Raw genomic sequence first — 20814 nt, forward strand, 5'->3', positions numbered from 1 at the left:
CTGTTTCTGAAAATATTTAACATAAAATTATAGATCTCAGTTAATATAAAATGATAGACATAAAATATTTGTGAGCATCAGGAAGGTAGCAATGCCTGCATTTATTTGCAGGTGATATGTGTCTGAAGAGAAAAATTCTCAGAATCAACACAGCTATGTAGAAAGTGATAAAACTAAACACAGCTGTTTAATGCTGGAGAGGCATCTGAAATCAATAGCCTATTAAATGACAATCTTAAGACACATAGTGAAAAGTAAGGCATTATTTACAGTAACAACATTTCTGAAATTGCCCCAGATTCATAATGAGAAAGAGTCCAGTCACCTCTACAGTTTAGAGACTGGAGCAGGGACTAGGACAAATCTAGTTAGTAGCTTTACAAAGAATCATTTAAGTAAAATGTGACTGAGTTTAGGATAAAACAAAACAAAACAAAAAACCCAAAACAAAACCCTTTCTTAGGTCAGTTTTCCAGTCTAATTCCAAATCGTTCTCAGGACATATGAGCTATAGCTTGTTACCAAATCAACTACTCAGAATAGAGCCATAGCAAAACTTCCATAACAATAATAAGCTGATACCACATTTTATAGATACCGCTACAAGTTCCCACTAGTTCCCAATGAGATTCCCCCCTGCTATGCACGCCTAAGCGAATTTTCTCCTACTGAGGGCAGGTTGGATCTTGTATCTGTCTTCTCTTGTGCAGAATTCAGCAAAAGTGATAGAATAGCATCTCTGAGAATGGTTGCCTGGAGTGTGCCTTTCCGTCTCTCTTCTGCTCCCACCTCCCCTCCCGCGCCTTCTCTTCTTTTTCTTGTTTTAATGTCTCCTTTTCCTCTCTCCTTCCCAAGGGAGCTCAGCTGCCCTGTATGAGCTGCACTGTGGAGAGGGCCATAGGCCAAGAAAATGAGGTCAATAGCTTGTGAGATCCTGAATCCCACCAACAGTTGTAGGTATGTTTTTATGAACATGTCCTCCCTGGTGGAACCTTTGGGTAAGACTGAAACCCCTTTGACACCTTTAAGCAAAAGCCTCCAATTCCAGCCATCCCAGGAGTTCCAACACATGCAGGTAATGTTCACTCTTCTAAGTCTCTAACTTTTTAATCCACTTATGGCTAGTAAAGGCAGTTGACAGAATTATCTAAAATAAGCCATTAGCTAGAAAGGAATGCTGCCTGCCTGCCTCAAAATGAGAACCAGGCTTGGCTTACTTGTTTGGGGTCCTGATACTAATAACAGCAACAATAAACAAACAAACGAAAAACCTGGCCACAAGTTTACTCAGATTTTGCCATCATTGGATTCACTTAATCATAATAAAAAGTGATTCTGTCATGTAACACGACAGCCAGTATATTCAAACTGCTCCACCCACATTCCTTGTCTTGCCTGTGCCTTGGAGATGGAAGACAAATGTGTGAATTCATGGACTTCTATGCAACTGTCACCTGTCTGTAACTATGACAAAAACAGGAAATAAGAAATTCAGTTGCAGAGAAGGAGGAGCCATAAGCAAAGGGGTCAGGACCAGGCTGGGGAAACCCACAAAAACAGCTGACCTGAAAAGGGGGAGCTCATGGTCCCCAGACTGATAGCTGGGAAACCAGCATAGGACTGATCCAGACCCCCTGCACGTGGGTTTCAGTTAGGAGGCCTGGACAATCTATGGGGCCTCTGGTAGTGGATCAGTATTTATCCCCTGTTCATGAATGGACTTTGGGAGCCTATTCCACATAGAGGGATACTCTCTCAGCCTAGACACACAGGAGAGGGCCTAGGCCCTGCTCCAAATGATATGACAGACTTTGAGGATGATCCCCCATGGAAGGCCTCTCCCTTTCTGTGGAGCAGAAGAGGGATGAGACAGGGGTGGGTGGGGGACATGGGAGGATGGGAGGGAGAGGGAACTGGGATTGATATATAAAATAAGATTGTTTCTAATTTAAATAAAAAATTTCAGAGTTAAAAAAAGAAAATGTAAAAAAAAGAAAAAAAAGATCTATTTTGAGTTGAGGGCTCTGAGGCTTCAGTCTGTGGTCCCCTGGCTCCATGGCTTTAGGGCCTGTGGTGACAGAACAGCAGAGTGATGGGAGTATGGGGTAGGCTGCTCTCCTCACGGCAGCTGGAAGCATAGAGTGAGAGAAAGTATGAGAGGCCAGTATCCCCTGCAAATGCACACCTCAGGCAATCTATTCCTCCAATGAGGCTCCACTGCCTAAAGTTTCTGCTACCTGCAACAGCTGAGACCCATGCCTTCCATTCATGATGCTATGAGGAGAACCTAGATTCAAACTGTAACGGGAAGTGTGAGGACATCTTACAGCCAGGACTCCAGAGTGGGTAGACAGCTGAAAATGGCAGGAAAGGAGATTTGCAAGGCTCTTTGTATTAGGGTGGCCTTGATAATAAGGCAAGGGCTATCTAGATGTCAGGACTAGACTGCGATCCTGTCCATTGTGTCAGATAAGCCCCTTAGCTTTTTAAACAAACCTCATGGGGTGTTTTGCTATTCACAGATGAAAATATTTTTAAGTGAAACCAGTGAGGTGTCTTCCAGCTTATATCTTTAAATTTACTATGGCATATGTGTTTAATTTAAATTGGGAGAGGGAAAATTTTTGCCAGGTTATCTCATTTAATAACAAATGAAATTAGAAAATTTTCATGACTGTTGATTCTAGGAACTATGTTTGCTTTAACAGAGGCTTAATGAAAAAAAAAGAAAAATAAATAAACTACGAGAAATTAGTCAAAAAACACAAAAGACCTAAATCTTCTTTCAGTGTTGTTTTGTTTATGAAAGGTCCTGTAAGTCTGGACTGAATTGTACCTGATTTCAGTTAAGTTTCAAACTCACCCAGGTATGTAATTGCCCAAAAAAAGCCTTCTTTTATTACAGTGTTTAACTTCAGGATTTTTTTCAGGGTCATTAAATGGAATTTCTATGACAACCTGAAAGCTGGTGTAAGAATGGGACATCGTGTAGGGTATAATGAGTCCGACTATATTTTACCTCTTAGTTCTGATTCCTAAGAAATAGGCAATAAATTTAGGGCATCATTCAGCACTATCCAGGAAATAGTACACTAATGACCTGAAAGTCCAACGAATCTCACTGTTTTACTCAGGGTACTTTGTAGCCAGTTATAGAAACCAACTCTGGAAATAGACATCGACTGAAAAAGGGATTTTACCAGAAGGATGTTGGGAAATTCACAGTGTTTCCAGAAAAGCTGCAGAATTGATGAAGAAAATGAGCAGGCACTGTGGGTGGTAGTGTTTGGTGACCTCAGCCAACTTCCATGTGGGATAGTCTGGTAGAGATGTTTCTCTTGTCACAGACTGATGGAGGCCGGCCTTTGTCCTGGATACTGGAGAAGCGTGGATGCTAATCACCACTTCTGTTCCCACTGCCCAGCCAAAAGGACAGAAGTCTTTGCTCTCTTGTTCCACAGTCAGAGTCATTGGCAACACTCTCTGACCACCTGAATTGTACATCATATTCAATTTTAAAGCAAAATAAAAGTAGACAGAACAGTGTATCATATGTTCTAAATTTATTTCCATGTCTCCAGTTTCGAGTAAGCGATGGTACAAAAACCAGAGAAAACAAAATTGGAAAGAAGTTATGGAAACAACTGTTTGATGGAATAAGAGACTAATCAAAGGATATCTGAGAGTCTAGCATGTGGCATGAACAGAGCAAAAAGATGTATTTTACCTCTGATATGTGTGTTGTGGGAAAACCTTTTTGTACACTGTAAAGATGTGTCTCTGCCCAAAACATCTTCTGATTGGTTTAATAAAGAGCTGGATGCCAAATAGTCAGGCAGGAGAGAATAGGCAGGATTTCCAGGGAGAGAGAGGAACACTGGGAAGAAGAGAGACAGAGACACCATGGAGACACTGTACAGAATGGAGGAGAGGTAAAAAGCCACATGGTGGAAAGTAGATTCATAGAAACTGGTAGATTTAAGAGCTAGCTGGGAAGAAGCCTGAGCTGAAGGCCCAGCTTTCATAATTAACAGTAAGTCTCTGTGACATTATTTGTGGACTGGTGGTCCCCGCAAAAAGCTCAAAAGTCCAACTACATGTGTGTTGGAGAAGTTTGCCTCTGAGTATGGTACCTATTCAGGAATAGAAATACACATTCTTGTGAGGCGGAGGGGGCATGGATCCAGGGGAGAGGGGAGATTCAGGGCAGAGTCTGGGAGGAGTGGAGGGAGGGAAAACCACATTAAGGATATAATATATGAGAGAGGGAGAGAAAAAAGAGAAACACATAAAAATAATTTTTAAAGTTAAAATCTAACGATTTTGCCTCCTCCCTCCATTCCTTATGCAGCCAGCCTCATTCTTTCTCAAATGTATAACCTCTATTCTTTATTCTGTTGTTATGTGTGTGTTTCTAAATTTATAAATATGACCTAGCACTGGTGTGATCACTATTTGTGTTGGTACTGTTGAGTTATAGGGAATCTACATTTAATTAAACACAAGAATCTTCTAAGTGACCAATGACCTGTGGACATCTAGTTAGGCACACCTGTACTTCCCTTTCTGTCTCTTTTCCCTGCTGTCACAGAGCTTCAGAAGGGAGGGGGAAGGGTCTACCTTGTCCCTCATCTGGCACATGTGTACCTGACATATAGTATTTCCTTCATGGCTTGTTGGACACCTGGCAAATAGAAACAAATGAATACTGTATGGGAATTTTCTTTCTGAAGACATCTAGGGAGAATAGAGGGTGAGTGAGTAAATTCAAATCCAGTCTCATCCTCTGAGTCTAAAGGACATCCACAGCTTCAGCTCAGTTCTAGGGTTCTAATTAGAGGGCCACATCTCAATCATGTTTCTATTTTCTTCCAACAGAAAGGGAACATTTATGCTCGGAAAGCATGCCGTTTCTAAGTGACACAAAGAAACCGCCATGGTGGGATTCCTTATATTTAAATCGAACACTGAAAATTATAGTTATCCTTTTTCCTCACACCATGGGAAGCCTGATGCTTCTGTAAGACCACATTTAGCCACTGGGATGGAGTCTTGAGCCAAGTGCATGCAAGTTCTTTGTACCCCGACTTATAGTTTACACAGTAGTGGCACTGATTGTTAATTGGTAACTGAACACATAATGACATTCTCTCAGCAAATAGTTCAGGCAGTTAGAATTTCACAGAGAATGATGGAGTTCTCTTGAATCTCTCCTGTCAACTGCATACACTTGTCTAGAAGTCAAAACTGACCTATATTTCCCCATGACCTTCCTATCCTCAGCACTTAGCCATTTCCCCCCTGGCTTGTATTTTGACTGTCCCTTGCATTCCTGATCTTTGACCCATCAAACTCCTATGTCTTTAACAAACCCTTTGCTTATCTTGACTTAATTGTCACCTTGCCTGCAGAGGCCTTTTCTAGCCATATTACTAAGTGGATTTAGCTAAGCTAACCTCATGGTATTTCTTATCACAATCAGCTGCTTGCAATTTCATGAAGTTGTGTAAAACGATGATATTTGCTTGTTTACCATCTTGTCATCCTCTACCTTACATGTTTGTCTTCTGTGTTGTAAGCACATTAAGGCAGAGTAGGGGATATGCTTTGAGAAGGAATGGTCCCCATAGGCTCATACATTTGAATGCTTAGTCATCTGGGAGTGACACTTTTTAAGGAGGATTAGGAGGTGTGGCCTTGTTGGAGGAAATAGGTCACTGGGTGTGGGATTTGAGGTTTTAAAAGCCCTTGCCAGGCCCATTCTCTCTCTGCCTATGGATCTGCATGTAGAACTCTTAGCTACTTCTCCAGGACTGAGTCTGTATGTCTGTATGTGTGCTGCCATGCTTTCTGCCATGATGATAATGGGCTAAACCTCTGAATCTATAAACAAGCCCCCAATTAAATGGTTTCTTTTTTACGAATTGTCATGGACAACAATGGAGCCGTGATTAAGACATGCTTGTTTAATTTCCTGATGTGTTCCACATTCTTTCTTACTGTCTGAAATAAACAATAACAGAATAACTTGATCTACAGGTACACAGAGATCCCCAAAGACATATGTAAGAGTGACACCTCACTCTACATTTTATTTGTTCAATAATTTTCTTCCTTTTTATTTGGAGTAAAATCTTACAGATATTCCACATCAGGGTGTTTCACAATGCTGACAAGTGTTGCAGTGTGTGGAATTACCCACAATTCTTAAAAATTTTCAATTTAAATGTGTAAACTAGGTTATTACTAGTCTAAACTCATAAACAATACTTTACTATGACCAGTATTTCTGAAAAATAAATTCCTAGACATGAAATTATTGAGTTGAAGGGGTGATGTATTTTTCATTTTGATAGATGTTCTTCATTGACCATGTTAAAAGTGATGCTCCAAATTCTATTTGATGCAACTACTTTTCCAAGAGTTTGTGTTTTGTAATTCTATTATCACAACATGCTATAAAACTTCCAGTTTTGTCAAGTTAAACAGCAAAGGAAATAAGCACTATATCATATTTTTTAATTTCATTTCTGATTTCCAAGAAAGTTAAATAGCTTTATTGAGTTGCATGTGTGTACTTCTTTTGATACGAATTGCCATTATTTTCATTGCTGGCTCCATTTGTTATGTCTTAATGATTTAGTTACTTTTCTGTTATTTTTAGAAGTTTATAATTAATTATTGTTTTTATTTTATTTTAATTTTATTTTTGAGATTATTATTTTTCTCTTCTCTCCCTCTGAACTCTCCCATATGACCTTCATTTTTCTTTTTCAAATTTATGGACTCTATTATTCATTAATAAAGTCCATAATTTTTTGTGTGTATGTGTAACCTGTTTAGTCTGTATAATGTTACTTGTATTATATGACTACTTTTTCTGCTCTCAGTATTCCTTAATTGCCCATAGTTTCTCTTTTTTTTATTTTCTGTAGGGTTGAGACCTCCTGGGTTTGTTGTTGTCTGTGTTCAGCTCATGATTAGGCAGTCAAATTGGTGAGACTTTATGGGTGTAGCTTCTCACATTGCTACACAATCTCACAGCAGACACTCTCTTTTCTGGCTCTTATGATCTTTCCACCTTTTCCTCTGCAATGATCTCTGAATGTTAGGTGGAGAAGTTGTATTGTATATGTATCCATTGTGAATAGGTTCCACAACTCTACATTTAGATTGGTTGTAGTTTTCTGTAATGGCCTTTGTTGCAAAGAGAAATTTCCTTGATGTATGGTGAGGATTACATGTATCTGTGGGTATAAGAACAAATACTTTATTAAATCAGGATAATCTCTAACTATATTTGTAATTTTTAAACTAAATTTTATTTATTTATGTGTATGTGTTCATGTGAATGCCCAAATTTTTGATGGTATGTGTGTGGTGGTCAAAGTGCAACTTGAAGGAATTAGGTATTTTTTTCCCACTATGTGATTTCCAGAGATTGAACTCCAGTTTGGTGGCAAGCACTTTTTAAGTTTGAAGGCAAGGTTTTATTATTTTAATATTTATATTTGTCTCCAAAGAGGTTCTGGTACTCTACTATTTATTTAATATTGCTATATGATATCATTTTTCATGTGTTATTTCATTTTTAAGAAGATACAGGATTACATAATTCATATGTAAAGAAATATACATATTTAATATGGACTACTGATAAATTTGAATATATGAAGACAACCTCGGTTCCATCACGACCATCAAGGTGACAGACATGCCCCAAACCTTCAGTACTTATTTTGAGTTTTCATATATGTTATCCTTTTAAATTCCCCCTCCTTCCCTCCTTTTCTCCTTTCTCTCCCTTCTTCCCTTCCTTCTTTTCATTTTTTGCAGTAAGGGCATCTTAACATGAGGTGGTCTCTGAAGAAATTTTGAAGACTCACCATGACATTTCACCTTCCCAGCCCTGGCACAGCTATTGTATTCTCTATTTGGATGAGCTCAACTCCTTTAGGTTCTATCTAAGTAAAACGGACTATTTGTCCTTCAGCTGGTTTATTTTACTACTTTTTCAGGTTCATTTTTTTATATATCAAAAAAACTTATTAAGCCTGGGTGCTGGTATGACTCACCAGTAAAGCATTTACCTATGATTAATAAGTATTTGGGTTCAATTCACAGCATCACACAAACAAAAATAATTCCTTATAAAGGGGGCTTGGGTGGGAGATGTGTGGAAAGATGACTCAGAAGACATGCCTGATGACTTAATGTTGATCCCCAGCCCTATGAAATGAGCTAAATGTTGTGGCTCACAGTGAGATATCCTGCCTCAAAGCAAGACAGAAGGAGAGAACCAGCTGGTGAAAAGTGGTTCTCCAACCTCCACGTATGTGTCATGGCATGCATATGCGTGTATAAATGTATACATACACTAAAAAATGAGTTTATAAATAATGAAAATAATTAATAAAAATATTAATTATTGATAAATAATAATAATGTTTGAAGACACTGTATTCCACATAAGTTCTCAGCTACTTCTCCAGTACTATACTTGCCTACTTGCTGCCATGTACTTGTCTATGATGGTCGTTGACTGACCCTCTGAACTGAAAGGAAACCCTTAACTAAACCTTAACTAAACACTTTCTATAAGTCTACTTGGTCATGGTGTCTCTTCACAAGAATAGACAAATATCTAAGGTACATTTTTCTGCATAAAATTCTCTTTTTAAAATACTTAGACAGTTTTTAGTGTAAGTTAGTGACAGCATTAACATATTTTCAAAATGGAAAGTTATAATTTGTAAATATACTTTTCCTTATTCATTTATCATCTTTCTTATAATCTAAAGCTATAAATGCTTCTGCATTGACTGTTGATGTCTCTGTTGAGAGTTATTGATCTGCTTAGCTATTACTTAATTTTTACTTTACTTTGATATAACTAGGTTCTCACTCACTGAAACATCATTTTTCATTGTTTGCCAATTTATCAGTCTGTTCAGAAAAAATTTGAAGTTGAGGATTATGTAAAGCTTATGAATTAAATGGGAGACTTGAATTCATATTATTAAAATATGTCAACCCAAATCTATGCCTATTTTCCTGTTTCTATCTTTTATCTCCCTCTATGTATGTAAAACTTTCATAGCTTTTTCTGCATAGAGCTAATTTTATCATTAGCATTATTTTTCATTTTCAATATTTGCTGACTTTGTGAAACATTTTTCTTTTACATTTGCTATTATATTATTGTAAAAATTTATTTTTATCTGAGGATATTGAATATAGTAATTCTGATGAACTCTCAATTGTTTTTAATAAATGTTTGGACTGAGTAACAAGAACAGTAACATCAGTGAATGCTCAAATTTTTTGTTTCTATTTCAAATATTTATACTTTATTTCATGTTCTGTTCTTACAATATACTTTAGTGGCATGGTATGTGTGTGTGTTTGTGTGTGTGTGTGTGTGTGTGTGTGTGTGTGAGTATGCACATGCATTTCACACCCTGTTACACAAAAAATTGGACCTGACACTGAAACAAAAATAGATTTGCATTAAAAATGGAATCAGAAATACTAGGACAGTAAAAACATTGTGACCTGTGACTTCCGCACTAACTGATGTCTGCAAGGTAAAATTGAAAGTGTGTATGTGGTTGTTTGGTAAATCTTGAACAGTGGAAAATAATATGCTTTCCATAGACTTTAAGATGACAGAAATGGTAATAAGAATAAAATACTCCTTAAAGATACCACTTAGTCTGGCAACATTGGTCTAGGAATTTTTAACATAATTGAAAAAAAACTTCCCTCCAAAAATATATAGCAGGAACTGTGCCCAGCCTTAGATGACCTAGTTCAGGGAAGGAAGATGAATACCTAAACACAATGAGAATCAGAGTTAGCTGCACAAGGGTGGGTCTGGGTAATTTAAATCACTGAAGACATACCAAAATTCACAATGAGTACATATGAGATTAATGAAATAGATTCCCCTTTCGTATAGATTTCTGGCAGGTAAACTGCAGTGATGTGACTGTGTTTTCTGAAGGTATCAGATAAAAGTCATTCCTTTGACTTTTATCATGAAGAGGTGTCCTGTGTGACCTATTTGTCATTCAGTGGTCATTTGTTATAAGATTTCCCTTTCCTGGTCTTCAAATTTTCTCGAGATGTTTCAATTTTGATTCATTAAATGGTACTATAATTTAATTACATTGTATAATTTGGGTCAAACTTGCTATTCTGTTGCTGGACTCCTGAATATTATTTTTTTGATACCTATTTCACTCCACTTGCCATCCTGGATGAATTATGATGCCAAAATGTGGAAGAGCAATGAATGTACCTGCTTGGATCATGTGTTATTTTCTGTTATTTTCAAGATTTCACTTTAGTAGACCTTTGGATGGGAATAATTCATCTATAATTCACCATCTTTAAAGGAAGCTCTTGGGGTCATGTATTGGTGATGAGATAAAATGATCTCAATAAAACAGAAATTGATTGAAATTTTTATCACATTTCAGTTTGAACTTAATAAGTTGAAATAGCTGACCTCTTGGGTCAAACCCAATTGATTGCTGGGGTGTCATGTTGTTTAGTAATTGCCAAAATTATCTCAGTCATTAGACTTTGATAATATGGAGAACAGAGACTTGGTCATCATTTTGCATTTCCTTCTTGTGATAAGAGAGAACTATGGAAATATTGAGCTATGAGAAGAAACATTATTTTATCCACTTTCCCAAGCTACAACAGGTCAAAAAGTTGTAACAAAAATGATTAAGATTCTTTATGAAAGAGAATTTTATTTCTTTAACTGCTAAGTAACAGCATACTTAGTAGAGGTTATTTTCTTTAAACTATATTCACAAGTAATTAGCAAATATAAAACTCACTCTCTCCCAGAAGAGCAGTAGGCTCTCAGGAACAAAGCATAGACCTTCTTTTGAAGAATGCTCTAGGGAGGATTGCAACCAGGTGTCTACAAATGTGCTATAGTTCTACTGAACCAATTTCAATGTGAGAGTCTTACAGAATAGTTGACAAAATGATGTTAGGATAAAGATTTATTTTCACAGTGATATCACCAATACTACAATGTTAAAAGATACAAATTACAGAGCTTATGCAAAGTTAAATACCATTGCTCTTGAGTGTAAGTAAAATGTGAAACTTTGCTTAATGTTAAGTGTGTGTGTTTAAAAAACTGAATATGTACAAAGTTCTATAAATACTTTCCTTTTTACATTATCTTTTAAGGAAGAAACAAAATAGTTACACTTCATTTGCATTTTCAAATTGTCATGAAGAAACGAGAAATACTTAAAATTTCAATTTTTGTTTTACTGAAATAGGTAATTAGTTGTGAAAATCTAATTCTTATCTAAATTGATATAGAATAGATACTTTCTTCCAGGTCTGGCATTGAATACCTATTATCCAACTACTTAGGAAATAAAAGAACTAGGGTCAGGAATTTTAGGAGACCCTTAGCAACATATATGCTTGAGGTTAGCATAGGCTATATGAGACCCTGTCTCAAAACAACTAGCTAGCTAACCAACTAGCTATAAGGAAAAACCCTCACCCCACTTTCCCCCCTTGATACTACCCAGAGAAGTTGGAGAGTTAAATTAATTTTCTTAAAGTTATTATCAGCTTCCTGTGGGTCTATAAGTCATATAAATATAGGGATTCTGAGGATAGCAGCCTTAATGTTCCTTAATAACATTTCCTTAGTATTGTTAAGGAAAAATTACTCTCTCTTTTTAATAAGTTGCTCTAATGGCAAGAGGTTATTTGGTATTGGGTTTTGGTATACCAAATGATCATAAGCCCTAGATCTTGAGACTTCTTGCATTTATTTAAAATTTGCTAACTACTTTCTTCACTGGTTATACTTCTTAAATACAATTAAAAAGGAACTGAGAGCATTATTACAATTTTTTATTCTTCAGTTTAATATTTCATAGGATTTATTGATTACAAATTCATGGGTCATATTATTTGGCATCACAATAATTTCCCCTATATGCTGTCTTCAGAACCACTTTACATGTAATCTACATCATAAATGTTACAAATCCTGTTAGAGGTTCACCTCACATTCTGCATACATTTTTCCAGTATGGAATGAAGCAAAGATTGCTGAAACATTATACATCGGATGGATTTGGCTTGGGAATATACTCAAAGACATGTTTCAGACTGGGTTAAATAGGAATATGCAGTATTTCAAGGGAAAGAAACATTCAATATGAGATAGACAACCTGCCTTCATATAGAGTAATGAAAATCTCTGAAAAGATTGTTTTGGCAATGAATGGAATATCATATCATCTTTGGGGGATTAATTGTTCCTGAATATGAAATGAGTAAATTTCCATAGTGCAAGTTCTGTCTCTGGGTTGCTGTCCTATGACCTGTGCTTGACTAAAAGATAGAAAATGACTTTTCCATACTGGAGTTTCTAAGACAGCAATCAACTCTCAGCTAGGAACGAGTCTTTTCTACTAAAAAGATGATGCATGTCAACCAGACTAACACAGTGTCCCAATTCCTTTTTTATCAGAAGAGCAGAATAGGGGGTAGCCACAAAAGTAAATTTATTTGTTATCTAAATATTCAAGATACTAAATTAAGAGCTTGGCCTCATAATTCCTAATGCCACTATCTTCAACTCACCTGTTTTCTCTCTTCCAGTATTGTGTTTCTCATCTGTTGTGTAGCACTTTGCTATGATAACAAACCATTCCATCCTCCAGGGAAGTTCCCTAAGACAAAAAGCAAGCAACTCAAAATCGTTTCAGGAAGTTCCTGAAACAGACCAGATTCTCTAGGTACCTCCCTTCTCACAGGTACAGCTGAGAGTCACTCTCAGAGGGTCCAAGCTAAAAAACAGAAGCAAAGACCAGCCAAGCAGCCTGGAAGAAGCAGAAACTAGTCAAGATGACTGGAAAAAGTGTAGACTGAGCCACATGGAAGGAATGCTGTTCAGTTTGTGGAGTTGCCCATAGGCTGTGTAGTGTTCTCTAGGTTCCCACCTTTTGTAAGTTGTTTGTTACCTATGATGAGGTGGGCTTTGGTGATATATCTCTCTTTGAGCCCTTTATGTTCCTGCAAGTAATCCATCAACTGTATTACTGTGAGTGCACCAATAAAACCCATTTGTTCACCAAGCTGAACTTTGGTGGTATCTGTACTCTAGGGTGAGTAGGTGTGTGTGTGTGTGTGTGTGTGTGTGTGTGTGTGTGTGTGTGTGTGTGTGTGTGTGTTGTGTGTGTGTGTGTGTGTGTGTGTTGTGTGTTGTGTGTTGCTTGTCCCCAGGAAAAGTCCGTCACATAACATCAATAACATCATCTCCTGTCCTATCTCTTTCCTGGCTTTACATCATTAAATCAAGAAGCTCTCCATATGCACATCTGAGGTAGGGAGAAAGGGTTTTTATTCAGTTCTTTCCTGAGATTGTGGTCCTGATGATTCAATGGAGAAAGAACTGCTATGAACTTGAATTTTCCTCAGTTCCTATATGGAATTGCATTGAAGCAGAAAGTCAGTGTATCAAAGCACAGGCAGAATCATGGTGAAATGTCTCTGAGGGTCTATCAGAGTGGTTCTTTGAAGGCTTCAGAGTGGCTTTTAGAGGCTCTTTGTGTCAGGGTATTATGATATTGTTAATACATCTTTGCCCTTTTCACTATTACCCTACTCAGGAGCTACAAAGGCAGCAATGTGTAGATTCTTAGTTCCTCAGTACATGAAGGTGGTAGCACCATGCCATAATAGTAAATTTATTCTTCCTTTCCCTGCACAGTGAAACAAATCAAATAGAAACAAAAAGAATATCACTTAGGATAATCTTTATTAGCATTAAGAGTTATTGATTTCAATGAATTCAGTTCCTCATGCACATCTTTGGTTAATTTTTGTCATCTTTTACCATTTTTCCTTTCTATATTTGATCTTCATCCATATTAAAATAAATAAGATCCATATATACATATATAATGTAAATATATTTTCATATATTTCAACTGAAGTCAAAGGGAGCTGCTGGACAGTTACTTCCATTGGTGTGTGTGTGTGTGTGTGTGTGTGTGTGTGTGTGTGTGTACCAAGAATAGCCATCATAAGTCCATCCCTTGTCAACTTGACACACAATCATATCTATCTTGGAGAAGACTGGATCCCCAACTCTTGCAGCCATTGGTTGCCTGTATCTCTTTATCTAATACCAAAGCCTTTTGAGATTTGCCACATCTATGCTAACCTGTCAACTGGTACCCTAATCTTGCAGCAGATGTCATGGTTGCTTGACTCTTTCTGGCCAATCACCCATAATATTTCCTGAACTTTAGGAGTAAGGTAGATATATTAATTGGGGCTGAGAACCTGATTGTCAGTTGTTCTCCACATTTGATGAGTTAAGAAGTGAGAACTATACTTATCTCTGGTTATAAGGATTAGTATTTAGAATGCATTTAGAAACTATACTGGTTTAGGAAAGTGGCTGTTGTAGGTTCTCTTCTAGATTTCATGACCGCAGCTATTTGACTAGGTTGTGTTATCAGTCATGATTGCCCTATTATTGAGTAGGCCATAGTCCAATTAGCTGGCTATTGGTAACTACCTGGGACGTAAGTACCACTATTGCACCTTTGGTGATGTCTTGCCATGTTGTTCGTTGTTGTGAATCATAGGCATCCCAGCTGGGTAGGAAAATGGATTGCTTTTCTTCCTTGATATCATGTGAAACTATGAAAGCTAGTCATCAGATTGGAGGCTACCAGATCATTTCCAGCAAGATTTCTCCAAGTCCTGTGTCCAAAGTGTGTGTCATCATCAGCAATTCTGTACAGTAAAGGAAATGATTAATGGAGTGAAGAAGAAGCTCATAGAGTGGGAGAGAATCTTTTTCAGCTATACATCTGACAAGATAATAATATCTACAATAAAGAATTAAAAAAACTTGTCACTTCAGCATCCTGTGAATGGAAAATTGAAAAGAAAAAGCATGGTATTGAAAACACACTGAATATTATTCAGTGAGGAAAAGAGCACATTTTTGCAATTTGCATTAATATAAGTGGAACTATGGGACCATGTGTTACATGTTTCATTTATGTGCCAAGGCCAAAAGTTAATCTCAAGGAACTAGAAAATGGACCCAACATGTAATTATCAGATTCTGGCAAAGGTATCATGGGGGGAGGGAAATTGAAAAAGGATGGTGAATAGAGAAAGAGTCCAATGCTGACCAGGAAGAATATTTTTAAATGTTTATTGTGTAGTAGGATAACAGTGGTTGATGATGATGAATTTAAGATTTTTGTTTAGTTTTTTAAAAAAATGTGTCTCTTTTGTTTGTGTACCTCTATTATGTCTAACTGCATTTTGGTTAATGGTGAACCACCTACATGATTGCCCTGTAGAAGATTTTGAATGCTATCAACACAAAGAAATAGTACATATCTGAGATGATGGATATACCAAATAAAGAATACAGAAAATAAAAGAAAATATTTCATTGAAATAGTGGTTCTCAGTTGCCATGATATTGTCTCTCAGGGTAAGTTTTTACTGTCACAGATGTAGAGAAGATATTGACTCTAATGGAGAGAGGTCTTGGATATTGCTATGTAGTCTACAGTGGACAGAGCAATTGTTCCACTCAAGGAATCATGTGCCATACAAATTTACTAGTGCTAAAGAGCCTCAGAAATCTAATTGATTATAAAATACTTCCTAATACACTGCTTGTTAATGGAGTGTGTCCTTCACATAAAAACTCAAGGGATAATTGCAATAATTGTCCTTCTTAAGGAAAGGTAGACATATTTATATTTTTCCTTCTTGGCACATTTTGTTGCTTGGGTAACACCTCAAGGTGGAATATAATCAATTTCATTATTTTCTGCAGAATCTGGCAAGAGCCGATTCTTGAAAGCCAACTTCTGTTTGTGTTAGTTTGAGAGGCCTGGCTTATGTCAAAGGAGTTTGGATAAAATGACTAGAGCACAGACATTAGCCATGTATTTGACTCACATCCTTATGTTTTCATTTAAGACAGAACACTGAGGAAATCTGAAGGCAGTGTCGGTCCTTTGTGTTCCCAAACTGTGATGGGGCCGGTTCTTAGCACTTGGAAGGTTTGTTTCTTTTAGCACAATAATGGTTGAGCTCATGAGCAGTTTGTGAAATAATTGCACCAAAGACCTTTCTGATTTAATTTAAGTAAAGAATTGAATATTTTGAAATGTCAGGATGCACTTAATCTTCAAAGAATATTGTATTAATTCAAATCAGTTAATGACTTAGTCCCTCCTTTCACTTTGATTGGGAAGGGCTCATTTCAGACTAACATATTAACATCACTGAAGTCATAGACTTTACCTCATGTAAGTGTTAATGGGACTTCTACATGCAATTATATTGTTATTACTTTTTGCTTCTGACTCCTTCCTGCCATAACTCCAGGCATTTCCAGATTCTTGGAAAGGATAGGAATTTCTTCTTTGTAAATTCTTTACTTCTCTGTATTTATTCTGTTCTCAACTCTGGGAGTGAAAACTCCTTTTGGCTTGTTTTGCTCAGGGAAGTGTTTATGTATGAGCTACCTGGCTTGCATAGTAGACAATAAATTGGCACTGGGCCCTTTGGCTGTGGAGCTGTCCTTTGTTCCCTGGCTCAGTTATCTCTCCTGGCTCAGGTTCAAGCATCTCCATTTGCATCTCCTTCTGTAGTGTGTCCTGTTGCTGCAGGTAAGTGCTCTCAGTCTCTGGTCCTAAGCCAATATACTTAGCAGAAGTGAAGATGGCCCATTGGATCCCTTGGGTTCTATTTATCCAGAAGTACATCTTCAAACTCCCTAGTGCACAGTGGGCCACATACTTTAAGGGTTGGTGTTATGGATAAACATGAATGTGTCTTAGACATTTTGAAGGGAAATATACTTGGTGTGAATTGAATAGTGGTCACCTTTCTTTTCACCATTGTAGAAATTAACAAACAAATTCTAGTTATGTACTTTTAATGAATTGTAGATATCATTTTTTTAAAAAAAATGAAGCAGAGTTGCAAATTACATATTTGCTAATACAATACTACACTGTTAGTGTCTAGATACAAATGCATTTTTATGTCTAACTCATAATTAATAAGAGTGGATTACAAACAACTTAAATTTCTGTATTATTTAAAATGTGTACTTGGTAACCCTAGGTTTACCTATAATCATCATACCCTGAAGCTTGGTTTGTGTGGTGATACGTGTTATGAGAGTTTACTAGACTTAAGAAAAGGTTTCCATGGGGGTTTGAGAGAGAAATGCCCCCCATATTCAGGCATTTGATCACTTGGTCCCCAGCTGGTGGTGCTGTTTGGAGAAGTTATGGAGAGGGGCAACCCGGCTCCAGGAAGTACATAACTGGGGCTGGTCTTTGAGAGTTTACTGCCAGACCCCCCTCATATGCTTTCTCTTCTTAGTGCTTGAGGTTGATGATATGAAACCTCAGGTTCCTCCTCCAGGTGTCATACTTGTCTGTTGCCATACGTCGCTGCCATGATGGATTCTTATCCTTCTAGAATTGTAAGCCAAGATATACTCTTTCTTCCATAACTTACTTTGGTGGTTATATTTACCATAGTTTCAGAAGAGAAATTTATATGGTATATGAGATTAGAAAACCATCCATAATCCTAGTAGTAGTTTACCATAGGATTCATTGACTCAATTTTATTGGAAAATGTAGATAGTATATTTTTGATTAACCTAAAAAATTGTTTAATCTAGTAAATCCCCATAACACATATCAACACAAAATGGCCATCATAAATTTGTGTCACCAAGTATATATCTTAAACAGAGAATATGCTTTTGCATTCTGTATGATATTTTATCTTGTATAATTTGCAGTAAAAATAGGCCTTAACTATTGTAAAAATTTGTTGATTTAAATCAAAGTATGACTATTGTTCCTTATTTTATGGATGTTAGTTTCTTCTCTTGTGATCCTTATTGGTTTAGATATTGCTTATTTTTGAACTCTTTTTCTGCTCTCCTTAAAACCTTTGATTGTCCTAGTTGCTACTAGCTGCTATGTTTGTCAAAAAGATGATGGATGGTTGCTCAGTTTACAAATGCAGCATATCTTAGTGCCTTTTCATGCTTGAATTTCATCACTAGTGTTGACTGATGGCATGTTATTTACCTGGCACTGAAAGATGGCTAGTTTATAACATTCAAGGTAGAACATTTTTAGTAGTATACAGGGTAGAAGTTTCCTTCTACAGGGGAGTTTAATGGCCTGCCAAACGAGGCAAGTAGGTAGATACTACAGATAGTTGATCCCCAGCCAGACACAGTAGTGCAGGTCTTTAATCCTATCACAGGCAGGCAGGTCTCTGTCAATTCAAGGCCTGCCTGGTCTATGTAGTGAGTTTAAAGGCCAGACAGGGTTAGACAGTGAGACTATCTTTTAAAAACATGCCAAGATTAACTCGGGGAAAATTTTCATATCTTTTTAATGATTAAATAAATAAATTTTCCTATATTTTAAATTATGTTCCATTTCTTTGGAAGAAGAATCTGAGATGTTTGGTCTCAAAACGTACCTGGATGGAAAACACTCATCTGGGAAACTATGAAACTCCCTTTTGCTTCCCTTGTTGTGAATCTCACTTGACAGCATCAACATGGATGTAGTGCTTCTAAAGCACTGGTTATCAACCTGTTGGTCACAACCCCTTCTTCATCAGCATAGACGTGGTGCTTCTAAAGCATGGCCCTCAGCCTTTGGGGGTGGGTTGGAATGACCCTTTCACAGGGATCATTGTGTTCATTTCTGAAGATCACCAGAAAACACAGGTATTTACATCATGATTCATAACAGTAGCAAAATTATAGTTATGAAGTAAGCAACAAAAATAATTTTATGCTTGAGGTCACTACAACATGAGGACATGTATTAAAGGGTGACAGCATTAGGAAGATTGAGAACCGCTGTTCTAAAGGATGATGTTTTTACTGCAATGGAAGAGAACACAATTTCAATTTCATTTCTATTCTATAGAGAAGCTAATATAGTGTGGATCGCATGGTAGGAGGCCCACAAATAAGTAAATTATAGCCATTAACTGGAATTCCAATTTGTCAATCTCACTTTCCAACTTTTGAAGAAGTAAAATCCAGAAACTTCACTAAAACAGTATTATTAAACTTTTGAATTTAACCTCATAAGATTATGATGTTTAGAAGATTGAAAATAAAAGCTGAGAAAAATAGAAAATGTGTCCAAGGAGGTGGAATCACAATTGTTTTTGTGTGTATACAGGTGAATGTCATTTCTCTAAGTTCCACTTTGCACAGAGTGCTTTTGAGTTGCATTGTAGTTGACATTTGGGACATGGTGTAGTTTAATGAGTTTGACAGTATGAAATGAATGGGGTACTGAAATATCAAATACATATTCAAGAATTATTTATATATTTATATTTATATTACAGCCTCCCTATGTGGCGGTGGTTTGAATAGGAATGCCCACCCCAGGCTTGTGTATTTGAATGCTTGGTCATTAGGGGATGGCAATACTTGAGAGGGAATAGGAGGTATGGCCTTGTGCTGGAGGGAGTGTGTCACTAGAGGTGGGCTTTCGGGTTTCAAATGCTTAAGCCAGATCCAGCCTTTCTTTCTCTTTCTGCTACTTGCAGATCAGTATGTAGAACTCTCAGATTCTCCAGCCCCTTGATGTCTGCCTGCATGCTGCCACACTCCCCACCATGATGACAATGGACTAAACCTCTGAACTGTAAGCAAGCTCCAGTTACAAGAGCTTTCCTTTAAAAGAGCTGTTTTGGTCATGGTATTTCTTCACAGCAATAGAACACTGAATAAAATGCCCTTCCTTCTTGATTCCTTTTCTTCCTCCCTGTGTTTCAGTCTCTGACCTTTTTGAAAACATACAAACAGCAGCAGCAACAACAAATAGCAAAATATTTTAGTATGTTGCCTCGGCTGGCCTGGAACCCTGACCTCCTGAGTGCTGGGATTACAGGCACATGGTACTACATACGGGAGGAGAATAGTCTGTGCAGGCTGCAAGAGATGCCTGCTGATAATTCTATTTACAGGTTAGTGTGCCATGTAGCACAGGTACACTCATTAGGTGTTGGGAAAACACTGAGCTAATGTACGATGAATTAATAATCATGACATGAAGTTGAGGAAACTCCCCTCTCCTGACCCATGGGATTTTAAGGAAATCCTATCATAACTTAATGAGATAGGCAACATGAAAGCATTCTGGAAGTAAATGGTCAGCTGTATGGTCATAGGTTCAAAGAGGACTAGAGAAGAGAGTATTTTCATATGGTGGGTGAGAATTGAGAGCAAGTTCTGACAGCGCAGTTAACTGATTTAAAATACCTGACAAGGTTGCTGGATTCATTAATGGTATTTTTAAGAGAAAAATTGGCAATAAAACAATAGCATTTGTTTAAACAGGAAAAAAAAAACTCCCCTGCATTCCTTCTCTTGAAAGGGAACTGCAGCAGTCTGGGTGTTCTCACAGTTTTTTGTTGAAACAAGGCAACATTTCAAAAACTGTCAAGTTTAGTGTTTCAAAGACTCACTGAATTAAGAAGGGTGTGTGTGTGTGTGTGTGTGTGTGTGTGTGTGTGTGTGTGTGTGTGTGTGTGTGTGATTTCTGGAGCTTCTGGAGGAGTGTTATTTTTTAATGGGTGTATAGCAAAGTCAGTAATTTTCCATTCAGAACACCATGTATAAGAAGTGACCTTACATATTTTTGTTGTTTGGGCAAGAATTCTGGCCAACTCACAGGACACTGGAATACCTAT

Source organism: Cricetulus griseus (assembly GCF_003668045.3).
Source record: "Cricetulus griseus strain 17A/GY chromosome 1 unlocalized genomic scaffold, alternate assembly CriGri-PICRH-1.0 chr1_1, whole genome shotgun sequence".
Lineage (NCBI taxonomy): Eukaryota > Metazoa > Chordata > Mammalia > Rodentia > Cricetidae > Cricetulus > Cricetulus griseus.